Source organism: Sturnus vulgaris, chromosome Z (assembly GCF_052056855.1).
Source record: "Sturnus vulgaris isolate bStuVul1 chromosome Z, bStuVul1.hap1, whole genome shotgun sequence".
Classification (NCBI taxonomy): Eukaryota; Metazoa; Chordata; class Aves; order Passeriformes; family Sturnidae; genus Sturnus; species Sturnus vulgaris.
In genome coordinates this window covers 80,533,195-80,547,373 of record NC_142283.1, presented here as the reverse complement: position 1 = coordinate 80,547,373, position 14,179 = coordinate 80,533,195, and the positions used below count along the sequence as shown (strand labels likewise).

Sequence of the window (14,179 nt, the reverse complement as noted above, 5' to 3'; positions counted from 1 at the left end):
AACCGGATCTCGTGTGGGGAGAGGGGATGAAATAAAAAACCCAAACAAAACAGGTTTCCAGGGCAGTGCTGCTGACTTGTTGTTTTCCAAGCCCTCTGCCACCAAGCCCCTGCGGTGCTGCTAACCTCTGTTGATCCCATCAGGTGGTTTAACCGGGAAGCTTAGCAGTAAGCCCTGCTCCTGCAAGGAAGGCACCGTGTTACGTGGGTTATTCTCTGCCAGCCCGTGGAGCTCTTAGCTCCAAAATCCCAGCTACACCTTGCAAGAATAAAATTAAGTGTATGAATGGAGGAAATCCATCCCAGGTTGCAATGTTTTGCTGTTGGGCGGGATTTAGTTTTTTATTTCTGTCCTACACTTTTTTTTTTAATGTTGAAGTACATGTTAAACCCTGTTAATATGCTGCAAATCTCTGTCTTGCTGGAAAGAAAAAAGAACTTGGCTCCTCTCAAAGGCACCTGGCCTATACCTGTAGCCAAATAAACATGTTGTAAACAGGAAAAGGGCAGGTAGAGAAGGGAGAAACAACAGCAGGAAGGGCCAAAGGAAGAAAAAATGGGATAGGGAATAAAAAAATCATTATAGGCACAAAAAAAAACAACAAAAAAAGCGATCAAGAAGAAAAAAAACAAATTACATGGGGGATAAGGGACATAAAATGGGATAGACAACATAAAAGAAGGATTAGAAAAGAAAAAAATGCGATAGGCAACAAAAAAATGGGATAGGTAACAAACAGAATGGGATGGGCAACTAAAGAAAAAAAGGGTCAGGCAACAACTCTGCATCCAATAGCTGGGCAGAAAGTGGCATGCACAGTTTTCACCTGTTTACTTTGGCAGCCAGAGGATTTCCACAGTAAGAGGATGCACGTGTACAATCAGGGCACGGGAAGAGGAGGGCGCTGCGATGAAGAGCACGGCTGCAAAGAAATCCCTGCAGGGAGGATACCTGGAAAGTCTGGCAGGCTGGGACCACCAAGCCCAGCAGGACGGCCATTGGAGCAGGAAAGGCAATTCACAAGTATTACACTCTCCCTGGCTACAACCCTTGTTTGCAGGCTTCACCTAGCCTGAGCAAAAGAAGAATATTATTAAGAGATGGACAATAAATCAAAGAACAGCTTGGAAAAACCCGTGAAGCCTTATGAGAGCCAAGGAAACCTGCACTATCTAGGGAAGAGTAAGATTACAATAATTAGGTCAGTTGGCGATAAGCCTCCCCAGCACACACAGGCACACACGCGCTGCTGCTCGGCCAAGGAGTGGTGACATCCTCCAGCAGAAAAACCCAGCAGCACAACTCCAGGGGCACGGGAAACACCAGGAGCAAAAAGCCTTCTCCAGCAGCAAACAGCTGCAGCTGCTCAGCTCCAGGTCTGGGAATCAGCAGGTGAAGCTTAGGAAACTCGGATGGGATACTGGAAAATTCCTTTGCTTTGATTCCTTTGGTTCTGCAGCCAACACGTAACTTGAGTGTGAGATCTGGGTCTGCAGCTTGGAAACTGCAGCAGGATTCAGCTGGAGGAGACCTCGGGAAGGTTTGATGTAGAAGCTGGCTCTACACTGAGCAGAGGGCTGGACCGGAGGATCTTACTTCCATCCAGAATAACTCCAGGATCTTACCTAGGGAGACCTTCCCTGAGCCCAGACTTCCAGGACAAAGCAAGAAAGATGCACTTCAAGCTTAATCAAAACCAAAAGAAACTTATTAACACAGCAAGGGGTCGGGCTGACCTTTAGGAGAGGAAATAGGCTGACATGAAATTCAAGTACATGACAATCCCATTGAGCAAAGCTGCCTGCTGTGGGAGGCAGAGGATGGTCCCATGCAGCGAGTGCTGAACAGGGTATGCACATACTTTTCCTTGTACAAAGGGAGACAGAAGCTTTTTATTACTCATCTCCTGCTTCCTGGATGGTTTGCCATCAGCTCTGCCCATGCTGGCAGCCTCAGGGCTCAAGGATTTAAAAGAGAAACAGCTGCAGGCCCAGAGTGCAGGCTGGACTGAGATCACATCCAGATGTTTGACCCCAGATCAAGCAAACAGGAAGGGCAGACCAAAGAGGAGGGTGTGCTCACTGCCCTGACCTGTTCTTGGCTCTTCTTCCCCACCTGTGCCATCATTGGCCTGTCTCAGATTTGGCCATCTATTACTAGGGCCCAGCCTCCAGCCCAGAACACAGAAACCAGTCACCTACTTTGGGCTTTTCAGTCTCCCTCCTGGCCCTGATTTGAATCAAACCACCACCTTCCTAAAGACATTTGCTTTTCTTAACAGAGGAGGCAGACACTCCCTCACTGTAGCCTCCACATTTTTTTCTAAGCTGCTTCTTTCTGAACACCGTATCAATACTCCCACCTGCCTCTACAACCCACAACAGATCCTCATAACAACCCAAACAACAACAAACAGCATGGGATGGTTTTGTGAAGCCTCCTGCTTGCAGTCCACACAGCTGTGTTGATACCAGCAAGCTTTTCCCACCTGCCAGCTGAGGAATATCCAACCTCTGCCCCTGTGCTCAGGTGAGAGCCCACCTGCAGAGCTGCCTCCAGCCCTGGGCTCCAACAGCACAAGGACGTGCAGCTGCTGGAGCCAGCCCAGAGGAGGCCACGGAGATGCTGCAGGGCTGGAGCCCCTCTGCTCTGGAGCCAGCCTGGCACAGCTGGGGCTGCTCAGCTGCACAAGAGAAGGCTCCAGGGAGAGCTCAGAGCCCCTGCCAGGGCCTGAAGGGGCTCCAGGAGAGCTGCAGAGGGACTGGGGACAAGGCAGGCAGGGACAGCACACAGGCAATGGCTTCCAGTGCCAGAGGGCAGGGCTGGATGGGATCTTGGGAAGGAATTGCTGGCTGGGAGGGTGGGCAGGCCCTGGCACAGGGTGCCCAGAGCAGCTGTGGCTGCCCCTGCATCCCTGGCAGTGTCCAAGGCCAGGTTGGGCAGGGTTTGGAGTAACCTGGAAAGGTTGCACATGGTTCCCCTGCACATGGCAGGGGATCAAACTGGATGATATTAAGGTCCTTCCCACCTAAACCATTCCAGGATTGTATGATTCGCTGAATTCATTAAGTACTTCGGGATGTAATTACTCCACAGACTGAGTGATTCAAGTTAAATCCAACCTTCACACACATCCTACAGACTCAGCTGTTTTCTGTGTGCTTCATGCAACCATGAAGTTCCTACACTCACCACAGTTCACTAGCCAAAAACCAGAGTCCCCATCAAATACACACAAGTAATTTTCCATATTCCCAGGTCATGCAGGTGGTGTCACGCACAGCGTTGACCTTCGACCTCCAAGCTTTCCTCATTAGCATCCTGACCAATGCTCTCATTTGGTTATGTGCTCTGACCTCCCTTCCAACACATTAAGAAAGTGACTACAGTTCCCTCTGTACTTTTAATTAAAGTTCATCTCTTTTTTTGTTAAAATAATTGGCTAATCAAACCCATTGCTTCCAAGCTGACGTTCCTCCTAATGCTTTAATCAATAGAGTTATTCAGAGGGCAGCTAATATAGCTTGAGCCGAGCACAGGTGTGAGGACAGGCTCATGATGTGGCTGGATTTTTTAAAAGAAGAGAAAAAACATGAACGCAAGCAATTCTAAATCCAAGAGAGGTTACTGGAGTATTTCTAGGTGATGACCAACTTTGTGCTTCCCAGCACTCCCTTCATCACCATGCAAATATTCATTTTGGCTGCCAAACTTCCTTGTGTTATAAAGCAAAGCAGGCACGCTTTGGAATTCCCTCAGCAAATCAAAATTGCTTTTAGGGTTTGAGTATCTGATTTGAGAGCAGAGAGGAAAGATACTAAGGGGCTTGGGAGTTTCATATTCTTTTCATCTATCTTTCTCCCCTTTAGAGAGAAGCAGAGCTATGCTGGCTTCCAGGGTAGGAGAATAATTAACTCAAAATTAATGCACTTGTTTTTTACACAGAACATGGGACACTGAATGCCTGGTATCACTTAGAGTGGCAGATGATTTATTGGCTTCCTTGCTGGGCTGCAGTGTCTGAAAGCCCTGTGGAGAGCAGAGCAGGCAGTGTGTCCTCCCTGGTATTTAGCAGCCGTTCCAGCCCTGCCATGAAAGGCAAGCTGGCAGCAGTCCTGCACGGAGTTGGTGTCACCATCCATCCATCACCCACATCCACCTCTCCCACCATCACCCAGGCAAGCAGGGCATCCTCCAGCAGTGCCAGCAGCACAACCCGAGCCGTCTTCCCTCCTGGGAGAGCCCATGACATCATATCCCATCATTTTTTTACAGCACGACCAGGCCATCCCTCGAAATTCCATTTGGCCAGCCCTTCCTCCACAGATGTCTGTACGGGCAAGGAGCAGACAGGAGACCTGGAGCTGCCACAGGTCTGGCAGCACAGCCTGCTCGCTGCTTCCTTCTCCTCCTGGCACAGGGAAAGATCCTGCTGAGGGCTCATCCTTCCCCACTGTGCCCTTCCCTGCCCAAATGTGTGGCGAGGAGGCGGGAATGTTCCTGCTGAATGAAGTGAGAGTAACTGGAGGTGCTCAAGGAAAAAACTCGGCAAAGCCAGCAAGGGATGACTGTGCAAATCAAGAGTGGGGGGAAAGGCTGAGTCATTTCCTCCCCCACAGCCCTAAATAGAGAAGAGCGTAAGGAAAATCATCCTCTGACAAAAAAGGAAAAGAATCCCCGGTGTAAAAAAAAAAAAAAGTAGAAAAAAATTAAAAAATAAAATCAAAGTGCACATAGTGACAGCAGAAGGGAAAGGGACAGAAAAGGCAGCCTCCTGCTGCAGCTGTAATGGGAACAAGAGGCAGGAGCAGAGACGGGCAGAGCATCACCCCTGGCTCCTCTGGGAACTGGAGGCTCACTAATCACTTTTAACACTAGCTCCAGCTCCAAGGCAAGTTCATGGACCATGGCTGATGCTGAAAAGCCACTGCAATGCTGCCTCATCTTCTCCAGGTGATGCTGCCAGCCATAACCTCAGTCCTGATGGGAAACTGAGCTGAGCCTGGGAAATGTCTGAGCAAACTTTTGGGGACAGAATTTACCCACACCTCAGCGTGCAAGGACTCTGAGCTTGTAGGTGGTAACACATGGAACATGACTATCAGGAGCAGTCATAGTATAACACTTGATTATCCAGCCCAGCAGACAGGTGGCAAGGCTAAGATGAAGGCTGGAAAACCTTCCTAAACTGCAGGATACAGTACAGGCAGAAGACTCTGGAGAGAAATCAGCTACCAGCTTTTTGCTGCAAGCTCAGTGGTCATGCACAAGCACAGAATCTGGGGACAAGGGTATTGGGAGAAGGGAAGGGAAGTTCCGAGGAGAGAATAGAGCAGAACAGAACAGGGGTTTGGGTGGGGAGGGACCTTTAAAAGTTATCTAACATCATCCCAACACAACCTCTCTGGTAGCATCCATACAGCCAGCTCTTCCTTCCCCATGTTCAAAATGACTTGGGCTATTTCCTTATATAAACTGTAGTGAATTACTAAGGTAATTTACTTAAGAATTAACTGACCTGCTTGCACCCAGACAGATATTATTTAAGCTCACGACTAATGCAGCCTCTCCTTGCAGACAAGAAGGAATTTACATTTCACTTTTCCACTTTCCTTCTTACAGCCTGTAAGTTCTTATCTCCAAGATGTGCCCTTCTCTGTCAAATTTGGCTGATATTAGTCCCTGGGTTAAAAAAGGTTCTGGAGAAATAGCGAGTGACAGTCAGTCTGAGTGCATAAACCTTATTTCTGTTCACTGGGAAAAAAAAAATCAAGCACAAAAACAGAGGAGAATGTTCAAAGTGACTGCAGTTGATAAATGAAACTTTCACCCCATGTGACAAAAATATATCAAAAAAAAAAAAAAAAAAGTGAAGCAAGTGCTTTTTCTCAGAATCAATTTTGAGAAAAACAATGTGTGCTCTGCAGATGCTCCAAAATGCAGGAGCAGGGGGAGGACCAGTGCCCTGAGGTGAATCTTGGCACTAAAAGCATCCTGGCAGGGAGAGATGCTGCAGCTCTGCTGACAACCAAGCACTCCACAAGGCTATGATGTCCTGCCCATGACTGATGCTGCTCTGAGCACCTACAAAAGCAGGAAAAACACTCATCTGTCTGTGCCTGGCTGGCATAGGGATGGACAGAGCAGGGATGCAGGGAGAGACAGAAAACACAGCATCCACCACAAGAGCTTTCCAGAAGTGTGTGTTTCATTGCAGAGCTGCTGTCAGGGTGTGAGAAACTGCTGATCTCAAAAGAAGGGGGGAAAGCCAGGAGAGAACACCATCCACTGCCTCAGCACAGCCCTTCATCCACTACAAGTGGCCTCCTCTTCCTTTAGAGGCCTCTGCAGACACCACAGCCAGGACCCTGAAAACTTCACCTGGTTCATCTATTCACTCGCAAAGATGGCAAGGAAAATAGAGAAATCACTTCCCAAAGCACCACCTCGAGTCTTCACATCCTCCTGTAAAACCTCCTGCTGCAGAAATTACTGCTGCAAGTTTCACGATCACCCTCCCAGCTTCCAGAGCCAAAGAAAAATACAATCAAAGACGCCTCCAAGGTGATCGTCTGGCTGGGAAAAGACATTTCTTGGATCAACGATATGCCCTGATTTAAGGGAATACAATTCGTGTGGGTTCAGGCATACACTCCTCTCTCCTCTGTGCAAAGCAAACACCTTCTTAAACGTGAAACATTGTTATTAACCTCCAGCTGACAATCACAGCACAACCACAACCCTTCCTGCTTCCTTTTCTTCTCTTGCCCAGACACACAACATGGTATTTCTGATGACATGTTATTAAAATGCTCCCTGGCTTCCCTGCAGTTGCACACGGCGCCCAGGAGTCCTCCAGCCCCAGGGGATTTGCTCCTGGATGGGTAACACAGGGAAATGCAGCACCCAAAAGCAAACCAGCACTTTAGCCTGGAGAAAAGGAGGCTCAGAAGGGACATTCTCACTCTCCCCAGTTCCCTGACAGGAGGATACAGCCAGGTGGGGCTCAGACTCTTCTTCCATGTAACAAGTGACATGATGAGAGGCTGAAGCTGCACCAGGAGAAGTTGAGATTAGGAATTGGGAAAAAGTTCTCCACTGAAAGAGTTGTCAGGCACTGGCACAAGCTGCCCAGGTAGTGGTGGACTCCCCATTTCTGGAAGTGGTCAAAAAGCATGTGGATGTGACACTTGAGGACATGGTTTACTAGTGAACATGGTGGTGGTACTGGATTAATGACTGGATTTGGTGCTCTTAGAAGTATTTTCCAACCTTAATGATTCTGATTCCATGATTTGCAGACTACTGCTTTGGGCTGCCTGGCTGGCCTAGACTACACCACACTCCTGCCAGTGACTGGAGGACACACTTCTATGCAGGATAAAAAAAAATCCTTTAAAATTCACTTCAGGTTAACTCCTGCAAGATCCCTGACTAACAAACACTAAGGAGTGTTTCCACAGACACTGACATCCTTCAAGGCCACCTGCAAAAGCTGGTGGCCCAGAATGACATCCCCATGGAGCACATGTGAGAAGGAGCAGCTCAGACAAAGAAGAGTCCAGTCTGCAAGGCTGCCCTAGCCTCAGTCTGACCCAAGGCTGCTCCATTCAAAAATAGCTCCATGTCACTCACAAAGCTTTGGCTACACAAGAGAGGTGCTCAATGCTGGTGACAGCCAAGACCCCTGAAACATCTGCAATGCATTTCTATTGCAGCTCAAAAGCCCTGTGGTAGCACAGACAGACTTGTGAGATTTAACCAAATCACGTGAAACACTCAGGGTTGCAATGCTTATTTCACAGAAGCACAGAATCCCAGAATGGTTTGGGTTGGAAGAAATCTCAAAGACCATCTGTTCCACTCCCTGCCATGGGCAGGGACACCTTCCACTGTCCCAAGTTGCTCTGAGCCCTGTCCAGCCTGGCCTGGGAAACTTCCAGGGATCCAGGGACAGCCACAGCTGCTCTGGGAAGCCTGTGCCAGGGCCTCCTCACTCTCACAGGGAAGGATTTTCTCCTAACATCCAAACCAAATCTACCATCTTTCAGCTGAAAGCCATTCCCTCTTGCCCTATCACTGCTTGACCTCGCAGCAGACCCTCTCAACACTAATTTGGGGGTGCATGGGGTGTGATCCCCAATATGTGGCGTGGCACAGCTGATGTCAGGGACCTTGGCTGCTGCAGTGTGACACCCTCCTGTGCCACCCCTGCCATGCCAAACCAACTTGTGTCCCAAGCCAGCGGCAACCCAACACCACTGGAAACAGCTTGGTTGTGAACACCAGCTTCTCCCAAGGTCCTGGTGAATGCCAGCTAAGCAGCACAGCTCCTCCAGAATTTCACAGATTCAAAACCATTCAGAATTAATTATGAGCCCTGCTATTGGCTCTCTGTTGCAGGTGCCTGGGCAAGCAAGCTGGTGGCAGCTGTGTGTCTCCCTGTAGCTTCTGCTCTGGAGCAGGGCAGGCTACAGTGGAGGTGAAGCCTCTCCAGGGTGGAACAGCCTGTACAAATCAGTCCCAGAGAGCTGAGCCTGCTCCAGAGAGAGGTAGAAGTTGGTTGTTTTTAGGGGTTTTTATTTCTCTTTAGCCCAATTGCAGTGGGCTGACCCTGGCTGGAATCCAGGCAATCACCAAAGCAGCTCTTTCCCTCCCCTCCACATCTGGACAGGGGAGAAAAAATAGAGTAAAACGGTCATGAGTTAAGGACTGTGAGAGATCCCTCACCAAATACCATCGTGGGCAAAACAGACTTGAATTTGCAATATTAATTGAATGTTTAAACAACACAATCAGAGCAGGATAATGAGAAATAAAATAAATCTTAAAAACACCTTCCCCTCAACCCTCCCTCCTCCCCCAGTGACGCAGGGAAATGGGAGAGTTATGATGAGTTCAGAACAAGATGTTCCCGCCACTGCTCAAGGAGAAAAGTCAGAGTCCTTCCCCTGCTCCATGGGCTCCCTCCCACAGGAGACAGTTTTACATGAACTTCCCCAGTGTGAGTCCATTCCATGGGCAACAATTCCCCATGAACTTCTGCAGGGTGGGTCACTCTTCCACGGGGTGCAGTTCTTCAAGGACAGGCTGCTCCAGCATGGTCCCTCCCATGGGGTCACAAATCCGACCAGGACACCTCCCCCAGCCTGGGCTTCTGCTTCCACACATCAGCATATCCCTGCCATGCTGTTCCAGCACGGGACTCCCACGGGATAATAGCCTCTCTCAGGCATCCTGCTGCTCTGGTGTGGGCTCATCCATAGGCTGCAGGCACATCTCTGTGTCTTCCATAGGCTGCAGGGGAATCTCAGCTCTGGTGCCTGGAGCAGCTCCTGCCCCTCCTCCAGGTCTGAGCTTGGTGTCTGCAGAGTTGCTCCTCTCACGTGTTCTCACCCCACTCTTCTGTGGCCACAATTAAAACTGCCAATCATTGGCAAAATGGACAGGCAACCATTTTATTTTCTTCTTAAATCTGTTACCCCAGACACATCACAATCATTCCTGATGGGCTTAGGGTCTGTCCTGGAGCTGGCTGCCGTTGGCTCTGCTGGACATGGGGGACGCTCCTGGCAGCTTCTCACAGAAGCCACCCTGGTAGCCCCCCATTACTAAAACCTGGCCACACAAGCCCAACAAACCCATTCAAACCACTGGTGAGAAATAAAAAGCTTGTGAGCAGCCTTGTGCATCCTCAGGTCACCCAGACATGACAGGTGACAGTGACACCAGGGGATGGGGGACACCACATAGCCACCCACCCCTGCTCTCCATCCCAGGGACAGCCTCACCACATCCATGTTGCCCCACCTATATCCCTTCCCATCCAGGTGGAAATGCAGATGTTTTCCATCACCTGCAAGGATGCAACCATGCTGGGGAAGGAGATGAAGCTGAGCCAGCTGCCACAGGAGGAGACGCCCTCGATAAGCATCTGCATGTTATGAAATACACCTGCAGCAGGTTCTTGGCCAACAGGTGTGGCAGGATTGGTCCTGCAGAGTAGCAGAGGCTGAAGTTTGGTTCTGTCACCACAGAAACCAACTTCTTCTTGTCCTGGACCACAACTGTTACATACCTGGGGGACAGGGAGGCTGAGAGGGTTTTCTCTGCAGGACAGGTGACAGGAGCAGTGGCCTTCCTGGAGTGAGCACAAGACTAGTCCCAGCCAACGTGGGGTGCCCAGAATCTCAGTGGCCCATAGACTGCCTGAGAGGATTCTCCAAGAGCTAAGTCAAAGCAGAAAAATCTCAAATCTATTAATTTTCCTTCATAAATTTTCTCCAATCCATCCATGATAGAGACACCACCTTCCATTCTTGGCCATTGTTGAGGTACCTCTACATTTCAGAAGACTGACAATGACAATGCAAAATCCAGCAAACCAAGAGGGACCATAGCACAGCTCAAGGCAGACGTGAAAGAAACAAAACCTCTCATTTTAGCAGGGAAACTTAAATATACAAAAGTTTTAAGAACATCCAATGTTACTCCCATTTCAGTCTGGACTGAGCATGAAACACATTTCTCTTAGGATCACCAGCAAGGCATCTATGTTGTAACTGAATATATATATATATGTATATATATATACAGAGAGAGAGAGAGAGGGAGGGAGAGAGAGAGATGCAAAAAAAGTACATATAAATAAATAGAAATAAAATAGCCAGGGTGTCAAACAAACAGAAGATGATTGGTTGGCTACAGTAGCCCTTCATTTCAGATGACACAGTAATCTGCTAATTATCCTCAAGTGGCAGAACTGCCCCTTCTCCGAGGAGTTTCACAACAACATCCCGAGGCATTTACGGAGATTACTCAACCAGAAGCCTCAACGCCTCCAATCTTCTGTTGTCCTTTCCCCAACTTGATGCTACCCCAAACAGAGCAGCAAACTGTCAACTCTGAAACTTAACAATGGTGTAACATAAATGTCTGAACACTTCTGCCAAACCGAAGAACAGTTAAATCATTAATGATATTTAATTACTCCATCAAAACAGAAAGGAAGAATGTTACATGCGTCCCAAACAGCTCCTGAAAAAGCTGCCCCCAGCTTCCACAGTAAACAGAGGTCTTGCTATATTTTTTTTTCACTGCTCCTCACAAATACATAGGACCCCAAAGACTCAACTGAGCAGCAAGAACATAAAATTAAATTAGGTCCGGGAGGGTTTTCTTGCAGCTTTGCAGAGACCTGTGGGCAAAATCTCAACCAGTGACAGCTACCACAATTTCACACCCTTCCTGCTGGGAGAAGACCAAGCAGCAGCAAGGATGGCTGCAAGGAGAAACAGGAGAGAGAGACACAAAATGAGAAAGAAAGGGAGAGTCAACACAGCAAAATCTGTCCTCACCAGGAAATCATGCAGAGTGAACTCAACCACGCAGTTCACTCCAATGTGAGGATACTCCAGAGAGCAAAAAAAGAGTATTATCCAAGATCAAGCGCTGAAGAAGAGACTCGTGGAGATAAAGCCCAGCACCCCACCATCTTCCCTTCTACAGTTTGGATCCAGGGCTAACATCCATCAAATATGTTTCCAGGCTTTGTATTCCCTGTTTCATGGCTCTCAGGAACCCTCCATAGACCATTCCCATCCCATCTGTGGATCAGGCTGACTCAGCTATGGGAACAAACGTGCCAAACCCAGCCAAGCCTCTCAGTTACCTCAGTCCTCTCCCAAACTGCATCAGAAAGGCAGAGCTGGTGTTCAGTTCATCTCACAAACAGTCTCTCCAGTCTTCCATCCAGCTAGGTGCTAGACTTCACCCCCCAGCTCACCTGAGACAAGTCACTTCCCTGCATCACCTTCACCTGCAGCAGCATCCAACTGCTTCTCCTCTGCTTTAAAAGCAATCTGAGCTCTTATCAATGATTAAAAAAATGCACAGCCTGAGCTTCCCAAAACAGCCACTGCTCATCTGTGCCAAAGATAACACAATGCAGGGCAACCACAGCCTACAAATCTTACCCAAGGCTTGAGGAGATAAAATGCAGCACAAGGTTTTGCCCTTGGACCTTGGGTTCAGCAACAGCAGAGCAAAGCCTTTATGATGCTCACAGGGAAAAATTATGTTGGTGGACACAATAAAATGGCTTTTTCCACTCACTGGAGACAAAGTGCGAATATTTGCTTGTCAGGGTCACATAAATCATAGGCAGAGTGGGAGGTTTCCTTCTCCATCCCTTGTGGCACACCCCTGCCAGAATCTGGATGCTCAGAGGATGGTCTACTGTCAAAAAGGCTTCCTAGGCTTTGTAGAGAAGGGACTATTAAATGATCTGGTCTCATTTTGGCATCTTTGCATTGAAAGAAACGACCTGGAAGCTCAGTCTATCATCTGCTTCCCCCCATCTCCTCAATTTCTGTTAACAAGGCTGTGATTTTAAGCTTCATCCCATACCCATGCCTGAGTGGTGAAGAAAGAGCAGCATGGATTACTGGAGAAGGAATGAACGTGGCACCCATGGGCACGTGGAAATGGCCCATTTGAGAGAAGCACCCAGGTTCTGGGGAACTGGGAAACAGCACCTGCCCCTTTCCAACCTAACGGCATTGCTGCTTCATCCACTGTGGGATCTCACTGGCGGGAATATCATCACCCTTTCCAGAGCAGCGTGACCCAGGGAAGGGCCCCGGAGGTGAACCTTAGTCTCACGCTATGGAAAAACAACTCCAGGGACGGAGTTTTGAGGCACGAGGAGGCAAGTGACACCCAACAACTGTGTCCCCAGCGTTCAGCATTGCTGGGGGCAGCTGCGGCAAAAAAACATCCCACGACTGCCGGCTGCTCCGCTGCCACAGCATCTGTTGTCCCCTACTGTCACCCACCACGGCCCCCGAGACCACGTGCAGCCAGAGTGACTCTGCAGGAAAACGACAGCCACAAAACGACAACAAAATCGGGTCTCTGCCGAGCCCTCGCTCGCTACAGCCGAACCCAGCCCGGGGGCCGCAGCCCAGCCGGGATCACCCGGCCGTGGGCACCGCACGGGGCCGCGTCCCCGCGGGGATGCTCGGCTGGCAGCTTTGTGCCTTCGGTGCCGCTCTGCGGGCTCCGCCGCCGGCTCTGCCGCCACGGGGCCGGCGATGGCCGCGGCTCCTGCGGTCCCCGTGCTTCTGCCCACGGGGGGCTCGCCGCGGGCGCGGCTGGCTGGGGGGCAGCCCTGCCCTTGTCCAGCCGAACCGGGAAGCTTCCAGCGGCCGGCAGCACACCCCCAGCCTAGCCGCGGAGCTCTCCGCGGGGAGCGCCGCATCCCGGGGGGGCCCCACGGCCACGCACGGGCTGTCACCGAGCGGGGGGGATCCCCCCGGGGCGAGGCCGCCGCGACACCGCCAGCGCCGAGACCTGCCCAGAAACCGGCTCCATCGGCGGCACGACCCCCCCCCACCGCCCAGCGGGGTTCGCGTCTTTCCAAAGGAAACAAAAGCCGGGATGCGCTCCCCCCGCTGCCCCCCTTCTCTCCCCCCCCCCCCGGCCGGTGCTGTGTCACGTCCCCCCCGGGCCGCGCTTACCGTGCGGGGCCGGGCGCGGTCAGTGCCCCGCTGAGGGGGTCATGGGCGCGGTGAGGGGCGCGGGGGGCGCGGGGGGCTCCGGGGGCGCCGCCCGGGAGGACGCTCCGGCTCCGGCTCGGGCTCGGCAGAGGGACGGGCCGGGGCGGCGGGCAGTGACGCGCCGGGCCCCGCCCGCGGCCCGCGCCGGCCCTGACGGGAGATGTAGTCCGGGGCTGCGGCCTGCCCGCCGCGGGGGGGCCGCACGGCGAGGATCGCACTGGGGTAACCCGACAGCTGCACCCCCGGGACTCTGACAGGAACCTCGGGGACCCCACAACATCGGGGTGGGACAGAGACCCCCGGGATCTGACAGGGACCCCCGGGATCTGACAGGGACCCCCGGAATCTGGCAGGAACCTCCCGCCTCTCGCGGGGCTCTGAGGGAGGCACCCCTCATCCCGCAACCTGGGCCCTGACCGGGACCCCGCAATCCCGGGGTGTGATAGGGATCCAGGAATCCCACACCTCGGGAATCTGACAGGGACTCCCATGCCCAGCCGGGACTCTGGATTCTGACAGGGGATCCCGGCATTCCGCACCCCGCGGGGATCTGCTGGTCCCGCAGCCCGGGGTGTCACAGAGATCCCCCTCATCCCACCCCTTGGGCGGCCTGGCAAGGA

The 14,179-nt window shown here is 51.2% G+C and overlaps 1 protein-coding gene across 2 annotated transcripts in view; it reads right to left on the bottom strand.

Annotated features, from left to right (window-relative positions):
- The window catches only part of CTIF (cap binding complex dependent translation initiation factor), a 145,911-nt gene extending 132,353 nt beyond the window's left edge, over positions 1-13,558 (bottom strand). For both annotated transcript variants that reach the window (XM_088157315.1, XM_014894883.2), the window contains exon 1: positions 13,521-13,558. The gene's annotated coding sequence lies outside the window, so the exon portion shown is untranslated. The remainder of the gene's footprint in view (positions 1-13,520) is intronic.
- Between the last annotated feature and the right edge of the window lie 621 nt (positions 13,559-14,179).